Source organism: Etheostoma cragini, chromosome 7 (genome assembly GCF_013103735.1).
Source record: "Etheostoma cragini isolate CJK2018 chromosome 7, CSU_Ecrag_1.0, whole genome shotgun sequence".
In the NCBI taxonomy this organism is placed as follows: domain Eukaryota; kingdom Metazoa; phylum Chordata; class Actinopteri; order Perciformes; family Percidae; genus Etheostoma; species Etheostoma cragini.
The window spans coordinates 8,314,597-8,328,949 of record NC_048413.1 but is presented as its reverse complement, the minus strand read 5'-3'; the positions used below and the strand labels follow the sequence as shown (position 1 = coordinate 8,328,949).

Here is a 14,353-nt window from a genome sequence, read left to right as displayed (position 1 = left end):
CATCAACGCATGGCACACAGACGATAAGCTAATCAAATCCCTTGCCCAAGTAGTCCAGAGGGAGTTTTTATGTGATGGCAATCTGTGAGCATCTTCAGCAGAGAGCCAAGGAGCCTCAGCTGAGACACGATCAAAGAGTATGGAGCCAGAGGAGCGGCACTGAACACTACAACGAGCTCACCAGTCAACAGTGCTGAAAATATGGGTCTATGAGAGATAACCTTGGGGGGGGACGCTAGAATTAATAATTGTGGATGCGGGCAGGGGCCCATAGAAAATGCCTTTCTACAGTGCCCTGAATCTTGTGCTATACCCCTGTATGTGACGTCTAGAAGGAAAAAGTAAATCCAGAAAGAAGCTGAGTAACAATATAATCCATGCCCTTGTTTTGAACCAAAGTCTGCCAGTACGCTTAGGTTTGCTTATTGCTTCTACTTTACAATTTTTCTCTTCATGCAACTTTCTACTTCTCCTGTACTCCACTACACTTCTTCCTTTAAGTTAATTAGATTTTTGCACACAACACAAACACATGCAGTTTATAAAATACATGTCTTATTATGAATTAAACTAGCCAACAATACACTGGACTACATTTACAGCTGAAACAATTTGCAGTGGCATTATGGGGATTGTTATATTACTGTTCATGGATAGGTTCATCCATTACAGTTTTATCCATGTTACGTTTAATCATGTCATTCTTATAAAATTGCGACAGTTTCCTCCACATAATTAAATTTTCTTGATTCAATTTATTGGTAGTTAACATTAGCCAGCTAGTTTACCAGTTAGATAGTGAGCAAGCACTGTACGTCCACTTCGTTGTGGACGTACCAAGGGAGAGGGAGAGGAGAAGAAGATAGACATCTTCCAGACCAAATGCTTACGGAAGATTTTCAAGATTCAATGGCAACAACACGTCTCCAACAAGTCAGTTCTTGAGATGACAGAAACAAACAAAATCAGTGAGGAGGTGAGGAGACGGAGATGGAGCTGGATCGGCAATGTGCTGAGGAAGGACAGAACGGACGACTGTGCTGTGGCCCTCGGGTGGATCCCTGAAGGAAGACGGAAAAGAGGCCGCCCAAAAACAACTTTGTGGCGAATGGTGGAACTGGAACGTAACGGTGCAGGCTGGAACACGTGGAATTCAGCACGACGTGCAGCTGCAAACCGAACCCAGTGGAGGAGTGATCTCCAAGCCTTGTGTGCCTCCTGGCACGGAGATAATTAAATAAAATAAATAGTGAGCAAGCAAGCTAACGTTAGCCAGCAGCTAAAACCACAATACAGTACATTTCACATCTATGTCAAAAACAGGGTAAGATAGCTGGCTAAATTACCATTCCATATGTCTTCTATTTATACAGCTAATGCTGCAGACGTAATCGTGGGTTAACCCTATGCGGCTTAATGTTAACTTTGATCAAAACAATTATACTTTAAAAACTAAACTTATTACGTAAACGTTCCGCACCAAGCATTAGCATGAGCTAACGTTACTTGTCAACGTCGCACGTTAAGCTGGATCAATTGATATTGTAGTGTATCAATAAATAAGATCTCTGGTGTATTACTGTGTTGAGAGTGGCATGTAATCAATGACAAAATGATGCTGTGACAGAAAGCAATCTCTATTACGGTTACTGGGTATTATTCTTTCTGTGACAGTTTGATTTACGATTACTCTCGAACGTATCACCTGGGTGTCAGTGTTTTGACGGAAGTTAGAGTAACTAGAGGGGTCAAAGGTTTTATGACGTCACCGACAGGCGACTAAATGAAACGTCTGTGTCATTACTCAACAAAATACATAACCTAGGTATAGTCATTGTTAGACATTTTTAAGGCAGAAATGTTACATATTGTACTTTTAAGTAAAGGATCTAATGCCTCTATCTACCACTGTTATGTCCTTAGACTGAATGGGGAAAAAGTCTTTGAAGGATAAATGTGAAAATGACTTCCACATGTGCCTGCAGTGGCACATAGGACAGAAACCTGTAACCCAGACTAATGTGTTTTTATGCACGCTCTTCATGTCAAAGTAACCCACAGCAACTTGTTTTATGGGTGGAGAGAGATGCATCAAGCCATAGGGAAGAGAGTCGAGTAAGGTCTGGCAACATGACTGAGTGCTTGCCGGTCCACAGATACAAGCCCAACATTCTATCAGGCTCTCGCTTGAGAGCCGCTTTTTACTTCTCCTTTAAATTAAGGTGGCCATGTAGACTTCAATAAGTCTTTTGGTCGTACGCAGAAACATGGCATGTGCACAAAAACATACAGCATAAGTTTTCTTTTGCAGATGCTGTGAGTCAAATTAAGTGAGAGTGAAAATGGCGAAGGCAAAATTTGGTTTTTCCTCATTTCCATGTCTAGTTAGCAGCCTATTAGGTCTGAATTGTGGAACATTGTGCCTATAAGTAAATCATTTCACAGATTGCTACCAAAACAGACATACATTATCATCAAAAGACCATTATGGTATCCTATGTCATGGTGTGTAATGGTGAAGACCAACAATACAATAAATCCTCTTGTTCTGTAAGGGGAATGTTAAACGGAAACACAAATGCAAAATGTGAATGTGCTGATTTCTGTAAAAACCAAGAACATGAGTGTGCATCGACTTCCACTTAATGTAAATGTGGGAATAAACATCAGACGTGTACACAGTTACACAGAATGACATTTATTAAACTGAAGAATCAATTATCACATTGAAGCAGGGTATAATAAATGACATAACGGCAAGTTCTTATGGAAGTGTATTCCAATCTGCAGCCATGCGCAGAGAGACAGATGGATGTCTACAATAAGGTTGACAGATCTAGAGCAAATACATATTGCCTGATGCAATCAAAGGCAATATACGTTTATCTTTGCTTTGCTCACTTCACAGTTCAAAAAGTAAAAGCACAAGTAAAACTAAAGCAAAAAAAAATAAATACTCTTATGCACTAAAATATCTTAGGTTTTCTTCCCCATATTTCTTTTGGTAGCTTCTAACTCGTTTTAATTATACATAACAGCTAGTGTGAGTGGCATATGGTATTCTTGCCATTTGTTGGGAGTAGGCTGCCATATTCATGCTGTGACACATTGCTGCTGCACAGTGGAGAATGTAATGTATTACTGCAGCACAGCAGCATGCATTGCTGCTGAGCTGTAAGTGCATACAGCATCTCATTACGACTGAAATTTATGTTACTATGTAAATAATTAAAGAGCTGTGTATGTTCTGCAGTGTGAGAACACATGAAGAGTTAGTATCACAGCATGAGCTTGCTTTAAGGATTTCATTGACTTTCAAGGAATGTGATTGCTATTATGTCTTGGGTAGCTTACTCTGGTCAGATCAGTACACTGAGTCTGAGAGAAGGTAAGGCAGAGAGTGCCCAGATCTGTAAAATTGGCCAAGTAGTAAACTGTATAGGACCATGATGGATGGCTCTGAAGAGGGATGCAGGGTAGAATTTTGGGAGTGGAAATCTAATTTTCTTGAAGCTACCTTAAGGGAGCACTGAACTGTAAATGTAATCAAACATGTCATCGCTCTTAGTAACCGTAGAGGGATCTCTCTGACCACAGACCTACAGTTCTCTCTCCCACTCTCTCTCCCTCCCTCGCTCACCCCTTTATCATTCCATAAACAAAGAGTCAGAGTGGTTAAGGTCACTGCAAGTTTATATTGAAACATTGCATGAGCGAACCACTTTACTGATTCTGTTTGATCAAATAATTATGTTTATATCTTAATGGCTGCAGCTCACAATAAATAAAAGGCCATACAGATGTAGTTCTCACACACAACAAGGACAATACAGTAAATCAAGTGTTGCAGTGCGCTGGTTTCTAACATGTTTATTGTTACAGAATAAGCACCACATGTATGGAGTTTCACTGCTTGAGATAACAACATGGCCAAGGACGGCATCAGTTGTTGGCTGACAAGACCCTGACAGGCTGTTGCTGTCGATATACGCTCTGCACCAAGCATACATCACATTCTCTGGTGAAAACTAAATCATGCCGGTGTATTGATTAGGTGGCACTTCATTTGTAAGATACTACTAGCACTGTTTTCATCGCTATTTTGCTTTGGTGTCCACGTGCTCGGACAGCCACAGAACTTTACTCCCAATTTCCACCGGTTAAGGAACGGCTGCGTTCTGACTCCGTCCCAGCTCCGGCGAGCCGCAGACCTCCGCAGCAGATACACACAGCTTATGTTTTTGCCAGAATTCAGCACATAGCAGATAGCGCGGTACAGGAAGTCGTGCACAAAAACAAAATAAAACATCCGGTTAATAATAAAATAGAACGTGCTCACGACGGATCATATTTCCGAGTTGTTTCCCCTCCGCTTCTCTGGATGGAAACAAACTTTTGTTGGTTTTGTGGTTATATTCTACATAAATTTGCGAGATCTCGTGGGTCCTCGTGACTCTAGCTGTCAGTCATGGTCGCAGCCGTTCCGCAGCACGAAGCCAACACCCAGCGCAGCTGATCTGCAGCTGTTCTGCAACCGGTGGAAATCAGGTGTTATACGTGTACCCACTTTCACAGTCAAAGCAGACAACACATCACTGACAGTGCATGTCTGAAGAAATGCCTTTGGGATGTAGGGAGATGTATAATGAAAGCGGATTGGCTGGACAGAGGGGTAAGGGTAGGTCAACGGGTCTCAATCAATCAGGAAGTGTCATGGGGAGAGTCATGTGACCTTTTCTGAAGGAAAAAAGTTTCTTCAGCTGCTGTGTGGATTTAATCAGTGAGTAGTCCCTTCCATCAAAGTCTAACTACTTGGCCAGCAATCAACAAGCATGACTTTAGGTGGTGACACAGTGGTTTGGCCACTAGTTGTGTAATCATAAAGCCAGACTTTATATAAAAAGAAAAAATTACATATTCTCTTCACCTCAATGAGTTTTAGTATCATACTATCAGGTTTTAACTAGAACACACATTTAACAATTAAAGCTTCCTAAATATACCAGGGTTCATTTCCTTTTTTTAAACATATCTTTCTATGATTATATAAGTTCTTTTTGCAGTCCTATACTGTGCTTATCTTTATTTATTCTTACTTACCATTGTGACATGAGTATCTTCAGATGCTTATGAATCTACCACTCAAAGGCCTGTTTACTATTAGCTCAAGTTTTCTTTTCCACCACAGGGACAACGCTGTAAACTACCTTGATATCAGCCGAGACAATCGGAAATTCTAAGGAGAAACTGTACCTTAAAAAGGTTATTTTCAACAGAGAGATAAAATAAAGACAGAAAACAGTATTCATTTTCCTCAGTGCTTATAAATGCAATGGGCCCTTTTTACTGTGGTTTGAGTTCAATGGCTGTGTTTCTCCCCCCACAAAGTTGGACAATCCAAACAGAATTTTAGGAGAAGGATTTATAATTTCCATAATACAGCTGTATGATAAATACTGTTTACCAATAGTCCATTACCATTATCAAGGGATATTACTAGTTGAAGTGTGGTTCTGTGGAATGAATGAGAAAATGTTCAGAGGTTCACACAAAGGTTCCTTCCATTAGGGATCAATGAGTTATAAATTACTGGCAGGATTATAGGTTCTGATTAGTGTCGCAGATTTTCTGTTTGCTGATGGAAATGTAGCAAAAGCAGAAGTAATCTGAATACAATGATTGCCTTTGCTTTCAGGACAACATTCATAGTTAATAACCCTGCTTTTGAAATTACAGATGAGAGACTGAGTCTACCTCCTCCTGTTTCACGGCAGTTATTATCACGTGTGGGGGTCCCACACCACGTAATCATTTGTACCCAAAATCATTAAAGTAAACAATGCACTGCAGCTCTGTGGGTTTTGTAATCCTTTTTGTGTGTGAGCGTGTGCTCTGTCATAAACTGACAGATTATCAATGATATAATTATAGATTATCAATGATAGAGATTGCAACACCATGGGAGGCATATATGTGCAGTATTGACTCTTACTGATCACAAGTGGACGTTGGACCTATTATTTAGTTCTGCGACTAACAATTAATATCCCGGTTAATCAATTAGTTGTTTGGTTCATAAAATTGTGAAAAATGTTGATCAGTGTCTTCCAAAACTCAAGTTGACGCTCCAGACGTCTTGTTTTGTCCATAACTACAAAATATTCAGTTTAGTGTCACAGAGTAAAGAAAATATACACATTTAAAGCTACAGTGCACGACTATGTCCGTTACATTCAAGCCATTGCCAAATGATTTTATACAAAGCTCCAGTCAGTTTTACAAAAACTCTTTGTTCTGCTCAGTATGGATATCTTTACAAAATGGTGTAGTCTGGCGACTTTCGTGATGAGTTTTACGTCCCCACTGACAAAGGACAACGAGACAAAAAGGACTGCTGCAACAGCTGAAGACATGGCCAAAAACCCAAATAAGTGCCAAACAAATGTTTCAGTCAGGGATTTTACTGCTTAGAAAACACCTACTTGTTTAGCAAATGGAGTAAAATCCAAAAAATAAAGTGACCAGCAGCCAAGACAAACACGGATAACCACTGGTGTGGGTTGTCCTAGTTGGAGAGAGCTGAAAAAAAAAAGGACTGAGGTCAGACACGGATGTCGCCTTACTGCTCTGGAACAGGTTGGTAAAAGGTTTAGTAAAATATTACGATGCTGGATCACCAACGGCTTGTGTCATTTGGATGCACAGACAGTGTTGTCATTACTTACTTAGATATGACTTAAACACGTAGAATTCTTCATGAAAGTGACAGAAATGATGCACTATTGCTTTAAGAAGTTGAAATCAGAATTTGTTTCCATAAAAAATGAATCAAACCGATTAATTGACTTTAAATATATTTGGCAATTAATTTAATAGTTGACACCTACTTGATCAATCTTTACAGCTCTATTATAGTTTGAATAACATCCATCAACTGCAGCCTAACAATAAATGGCATCAATTTAATGACTCTTTGGTGAAGAAAGAGTCATTTCCTTAGAACACTGGAAAGGCCCCCTTTTGAATGTCACATTTCATTTGGTTTAAGTATTGATAAGGAAAGGCTGTGACTTTGAGGTGATTGGTTTTGGTTTGAATAAAAAGGTCATGTTTAATGACTTGCAAGCGCTTCGTGCCAAATTTGATCAACTTCAATATTAGATTTAAATATCAGACTGAACAGAATTTAATCAAAGTGAACAAAAAATGTTGGTCCTCCATATATTCTACTATAGACGCTACACTGTCCTGTGTAAGATTTGAGAGCTGCAAATCGATTGCAAGAAATGTTGACCACATATTTTTAGTTTAGTTAGTATCTGCATGGTAGTGATGTCCAAACTATATCATCCTTACTTATGCTTAAAAAAAAAGTGAAAGTATGCAGGGTAACAAGCTCTGCCACCTGATGCCAAAGCCCAATGGTCCCTGGCTTCTTTCTGCATATTGGACTCAAAAAGTAGAGACTTGCTTGTTAGGCAACTAAAGTAGTCACTTACTGAAGAAAAGAAACTTAGAAGATAATCCCCTTTCGCTATCTGGAACCCCAGGTACGAAATAAACGACACCTATTTCATACCACTCACAGACTCTTGATCTAAGAGGACTCTAAACTTTTATTGTGTTAAGTTTAAATAACAGAACAGTTAGCAATTCTAAGAGAAGAGCTTTTTATGAATCTGAAGGACTAAATAATTAATTCAACAAAACTAAAAAAACTTTCAAAAGCAGCCTTTTCCAGTTTTCTTTTCTACCAATCTAAACAATCTACATTTCCATTGTGATGACGGTAATGGAATAAGTAAGGTGATTTAAATGTGTTGTAGTGTTGCCAAAACTAAAATTAGTAAAACGGTTTGCTATGCAAATGCTATGACCCATGAAGCACTTTATATGAGCGACATCTAGCCTATGCATAGCACTGAGGACTGGGATATCAGTAAAAGCTCTTGAGCTGTAACCCACCAAAGAAGGCAGAGGAAAGATAATGTGATAACCTTTTCTTTGGGGACCACTTTGGTCCTGTTGTGCACACAGGGTACAGAGGTACTTAAGGAGACTTTCATTTCACTTTCCTATTACCTTCCAGCCCCCATGTCTCGTCCACTACCCTCAAATATATTGATTCGTCACAAGAGTAAGGCCTCAGACTACGGCTTCAGACTAGGCTAAAATTCCCTAGGTCTGGATTATTTCACACTTTTTGGAATGAGGTGGGGAGTGTTTGTGTTTATGATTTACGACTTGGAAACAAAATAGGTATTCAGTAGTAGTATTAAATACTGTATTGGCTACTCAAAAATGTGTGCATTGTACTGCTGTATGATTCAGATACGGTTTTTAACTGACAACAGATCAGACAGAGATTAAACTATCCACCAGCCTAAAAGCCCATTCAAACTGGAGAGTGGTGCAAAAAGTCTTGGCAAATTATTTGTTTATATAAGTGACATAATGAATAATCACAGGGCTAGATGGGAAACTACTATAGCTGGTGACCTAATCGCTAAAACACTAGCCAGCCGAGACATGCTACCACTTGTCGGTCACAATAGTTCCCCAAGCTTCTATTATCACTGTACTGTGCGGTTTACTCAGCTATGACATCTTGTTCTGAGAATTGTACATTATTTAGTTCAATAAATATTTTTTATTAAAGAGGGAAAAAGTCTCTAAACAAATGAGTTTTCTAACTGCTTCCCATCAATTGCAAGCCTGCATGGTTGCCAAGGGAGCAATAACTTAACGCATCATTATGAATCCCACTGCTTTCCTTGGCAAGACCTGCTCAGAGTAGCAGCTGCAGGGTTGAGATAGCTGAGGTTAGGCATTGACCTTGAGTGGTTAGGGTTAGGATAGCCCAATGACCCGGGGTAAGAACCCGAACGCCCAAGCGTGGACACCTAGCCATTGCTCGCGGTTGAATGCTACTTGGGGCGTATCTGCCAAGGAAAGCAGTGGGATTCATAACAGTGCTGTTCACACGGTTTATTTAAAAAAGATATGTGTAGCATCAACTGCTGTCCTGTGTCATGTTGGAAAACCATTCCTCTTTTGTGGAGCACTGTGGAGCAGTTTTTACTCATGCAGAGGCGGTTATATAAAAATAAGTGGTGTAACACAGCAAATAAGCCACGATCATTTCCTCCATTTTGGACTTTGGCCGGTCAAAGTTCACCAAAATTGATCTGAATGCTAACAATCTGTGCACCAATTGACCAATTCCACTGATCTCAGCAAATCTCATGAAATGGATTGATAACGCTGCTGTTCTATGGTTCTTGAGTTGTGAGTACCTCTAAAGAAACAATACAGTATACCTGCATCAGCCCAAACAGTTTTTTCCCCCCATTCTTGCTTAGTGGGTTGTCTAGAATCAGTGGGAGTCACACAAAGATATCACAGACTTTCCATCACACCACTGCTCTATTTATAAGCCTCCCCAAACACCAGCCCTACTCTCCAGGGAGGTCATTAATTTGCCTCTCTGTCAGTGGCATGCCCCACAAAAAGTCCATCAAAACTTGCAGGCTGCTTATCTATATGGCTACATTTGCTAGACTAGAAATTAAAGCCTTGTGAATTCTCATTAAAAAAAAAAGTCATTTAATAACTGTGTCATGACAAATGCTGCAAGACACCCATAAGACCAATGACCCTCTTTATTTTTGCTTCTTTTGTTTTAGTTTCAGACACAATTATCCCATGACAATGGTCCCAGTGATATAATATTTTATATCTGACTACTCTGGAAAATAGGACACAGCCAACTTATCTTAGTGGAATAACGCATTGGCTCAGAAGGACAATCTACTCAATGTTGCCCAAACACTCCACAGTATTTTTCATATTCTTCTTCATTACTTTTTTCAGTTCAAGTGTTCAGCAATAGAATATGAGGGACAGAACAAAGAGGAGAACCAGATGTTTTTCCAGTGAAGATAAAGTGGTCTCTAGATAAATGTATTGCAGATTGTGACTCTGATACCCTTGCTGTTGCCTCTTGTGTGGCTCTTCACTCACTGCTCCTCCTGTCTCAGCATTTATGAGCGGACTTCTACACTAGTTTGACCCCTTATGTCGTGTTTTTCCTTCCAGGCATTGTGCCATGGTGGCTGTGAAAGGTGTTTAATGAACTGCCTTGTAAGGAGAAGGTTGTGCTTGCCCATCAGCACTCATTCCTGCTCCCTGTTTCTGCATCACTTTTTTTATTTACAGCCATATCTCAGCTGCTTCTTGCTGAGCTAGGTGGTTTTTCCTGAATTGAAAAGCCCTGCAGGAGTGAATAATCCATCAGTAGAAAGATACATCATTTGTTGGGATTTGCATGTTCCAGAGATGGGTGTAGAACTCAAAACACATGCTACTTTATAATCCTGGTACATTTAATCCACCTAATTTTATACACGCATTTGTCGATGCACAGAAGGAATCAAATCAAATAAATATTTTGTTGATGTTGAAAGCTAAACTGGATGGATATAACTCAATATCCTAAAGTATTTTGGGTGAACAACTAAACTGCATCTATTGGTCCATAACACCAGCTGCTGCTCAATGGTTCTTTGTTGGGAGTGCTTTAGATACATTCATTGTTGATTTTTTCAATATTGATCATTCTGCACATGAATAGGAGGCTTTGAATAGAGAAAAGGATTTTTATATGTACATTGCTGAATGATTTTATATAGCTAATATTCTTTTTTCACAATTTATGTTTTTTTGGTTCCTCACAGAGACTGATTCCTTGCAGTCAACTGTCTTTTAAAATTATCACATTTGCGTGAGTTTGCTTCGTGAATAGAACTACTGTAATGGCTACAGAGGAACAAATTATTTTTAGTGCAGGCAAAAGCACAGAGAAGCACCACTTGGTCAGGCCCTGAAATCAATTCCACAGCAATTCACTGGGAAAGACTGCAATTTACCTGAAATAATTTTAACCTGACCATGACAGCATTACTGTTATTTACATGCACTAGTATGTACACTTGAGTACAACACTCAGGACAGATGACCAGCGGCGAGTTAAAAAGATTTTATGAAGCTTTATATGTGCTTTTATAATAACAATTGCTTTGTTCCGGTTTCTGAATCGCTGTTTTTCTTTCAAATTGCTTTTGTAATATTATAAATGAACTAACGTAACACACCTAATATACACGTAACACCTAATCTCTTAGGGAAATTCTGTAAAAGGTTTGCTAAAAATATATACACAAACTAATGGGTACCAAAAAAATAATAATATGTAAGTTATCAAATAGTCAGTCTAGAATATAATAACTCGCTGCCCTGACACGGAGCCCAGACTACTGAATGCTGATATGCACCTAAGATTTTTTTAAATCCCAAAAACACAAATCTGCACGAAGCTACATTATTGAAGACATTTCAACGTTTCATGTCATCTACATTTTCAAAAGATGCAAAGCTTGCCATTAAATGTATGAGGCCTGCTCATTGAGGACTAATAAGACATCCAGAATCACATTACGGGATTGGTTAGTGTAATGATTATTAGATTAGTACGCAGCAGATCTGTAGAAAACCAATTCACCAAAGGCAACCCTGAGTTTGGACTCTTTTCTACTATTTTTAATTTCTTATCTGAATCTAGGATCTAAAAATAAAAGGGTGTTTTATGAAGTAATTTAAGTACTGCAACCAATATCCTGCCACAACATGCTGATTTACAGACAAAAATGTTCCAGTCAACGCCAGAGATGATAGTTTGTGATGTTCTCTGCGTCATAGGGGGGGAACTGATTGTTTACTTTTATGTTTCTATGAGACCAGCGCTGGTGGCTAACCGTACTGTAACAGTACATAGAGCAAGAGCCATCAAACATCCAATTAGCATATTATAAAAATCTTATAACATTTACAAGGAAAAGAGCTAGATTATAATGGAAAACACCTAATAAGATTGTTTTGACATATTTGACATGGAACAAGAGAGAGCTGAACAATTAACACAGGAGGAGCAATTTCTCAAGACATCTTTAGGTTCTACCTAGATTCTTCTCTAAACTGAGTTTCCCATTTAACTGAAAAAAGGCGCCCTTCAGCGTGTTTGAGTAACGTACCGGGGAGAGCAGCAGCTACACGGGGTTTAGCATGTATGTAACGCAGAAATTCCACACGGGGAGGTGGGTTGGGGTGGTGGATGGGTCCAAAACAAGTCTGTCACCCAGGAGACCGGGGTTTGTTTCCCGCACCTTTGCACTTTCCCTGAAGTCGCTTTCTTCTTTAACGGTCGCGTTATTCCCGTGTGCCACGACACCATAAGCCATACCACAAAGTTTTCCTTAACCTAACAGCGTCAGAAAGGACGACAAAAGCCCCAACCAAGCATGTTTAGACAATACGCAAAAGGAGACTTTTAGTGTCAATAACACTGACAATGGCACCTGAGCAAGCGTCCGTATTTTAAGAGATGGGAGTGAGAATGTGCTATCTCACAAAGTTTATAGCTACTAGGACTGTGTTTTCAGATGCTTTCAAGTGGTGAATATTCTTTTAATCTTATCACACTACAACATATCAATTCCCATGGGGGTACATTCCAAATAATAAAGGGACGCATATTGTCAAGAAATATGTATACTTAACCAACGCAGCAAGCAAAGAAACCTCCTTTTTTGAACAAATACCCAAATTGCAAAAAGGTTTTAGGTTACTGCAGTGCAAAGCAAACACAATTAATGGAATGGTTTAAGGAGCAGGAAGTCGCCTGGAGTAAGTCTTCCCACATTTACAGATCCAAATTAGATCAAAACTAGGGTGTTTGCTCCCATACAGATTAAAAAATTGCAGCATAAGGCTTGTTGTCTACATTTAATTTTTGATGAGATCAGCACAGAAAATAAGGTGCACTACCTCATCTTATCCATTATAGCTGACCTCAGAACTGCGTAATCCTAGAGGTAGAATTATGTGGTGAATGATTTGAATTTAAAATGTAGGCAGGACATAATAGAAACACCTCAGGAATAATTAAGTCAAAGCCATGTCCTGTTTTTGTTTAAAAAGGTTTTCTGCCGAGGATTTTCATTTTCCTGCTGATACACTTTTACTAAGAGATGCTTGAGCCTGGCTTGCTGGTTGATAGAACCAATCTCCTATTTCTTCACATCAACAACAACACTTATTTACCTTGTTCACTTGGGCCAAGTCTTCACGTTACACCCTGGATTCAATTTTGCTTGGCTTTGTCTTTGTGTACAAAACAACTGGGCACCAGTGGTTTCTCTGACCTCTGTTTGTCTTTAGTCCTTCCTCTGAAATAAGCTGTCTATCCCCCCTTGATCCTTTTTCCTCTAAGGCTCACTAAGACCGTTTACATGTCTACCCAGTGATGAAGGTGGAAAACTGGCTGATCGAAGCCTGTTGGGAGGCCAATGAATATGATATGCTGTCTCAAACTAAAATATTTTACCAATATACATACTTTCTGATCATTAGGAAGGTACGGCATTAACAGAAATGTATTTATAGTACAACTTTACTGTATCTGTGGCGTAATGTAGAGGCAGCTGGTAGAGAACGGAAAGTCTGTTGTGGTTGAGCCTACAGCCCACAAATTAAAAAGCGTTTGCATTTTCAGAATTGGGAACTGGGTGTCTGTGGCGACATTCCAGAGAAAGATCCCAAGCGGCGGGCAGTAAGTGAGGGGTTTTAAATCACCCAGCAGTGGTTGGCCCACCAGGGAGGGTAGGTTGCGCTAACACAACAGACTTGCTCTTCAACTACCAACTGAGAGACGTCACACAGGTGACACTGTCTGGGTCTCTAGGTAGTGAGGACCAAAAACACTGCAATTATAGCTTATCGCCATAGAGATTTGACTCCACAATTATAAAAATGCTGATCTAGATATATTAGGGATATTTTCTAGAATAGGGCTGCCTTCTCTTTGCTTGTTTTTAGTCAATAAGTTATTTTTTATGCTTTTTTAATGCTGAATGATTTATTTCCAAGACATTTATGAGCACATCTCTGGTAAACACAAGATTTAAAGTAGTGCTTTGGCATAGTTCTTTGTGAAGAAATGCAGTTTTACAGATATATTAATACATCAACAAAATCATGAGTATTAGTCGACTAAGAATTTCTTTAGTTGAGAACAGCTCTATAACAGAGTGTTATTTGTGTTGAAAATATGGCTCCATGTGGCTAAAAATACATCAATGACTCATTAAGTTTCCACCTTCAAGGGTGAAAAGCTTGAAAGTTGATGGCAACTTGCCTTAATACTGAATTTCTTTCTTCTTTTAGAGACTCCTTGTCATTCACCGACATGTCGTCTTTCATGCAGAAGCAGAGACGTTCACACCTTCCTCTCTCCCTC

At 39.3% G+C, this 14,353-nt stretch overlaps 1 protein-coding gene across 2 annotated transcripts in view; it reads left to right on the top strand.

The window, feature by feature from the left end:
* LOC117947900 (metabotropic glutamate receptor 4-like) overlaps positions 1 to 14,353 on the top strand; it is a 183,845-nt gene that overhangs the window by 92,939 nt on the left and 76,553 nt on the right. The gene's annotated exons all lie outside the window — the stretch shown is intronic.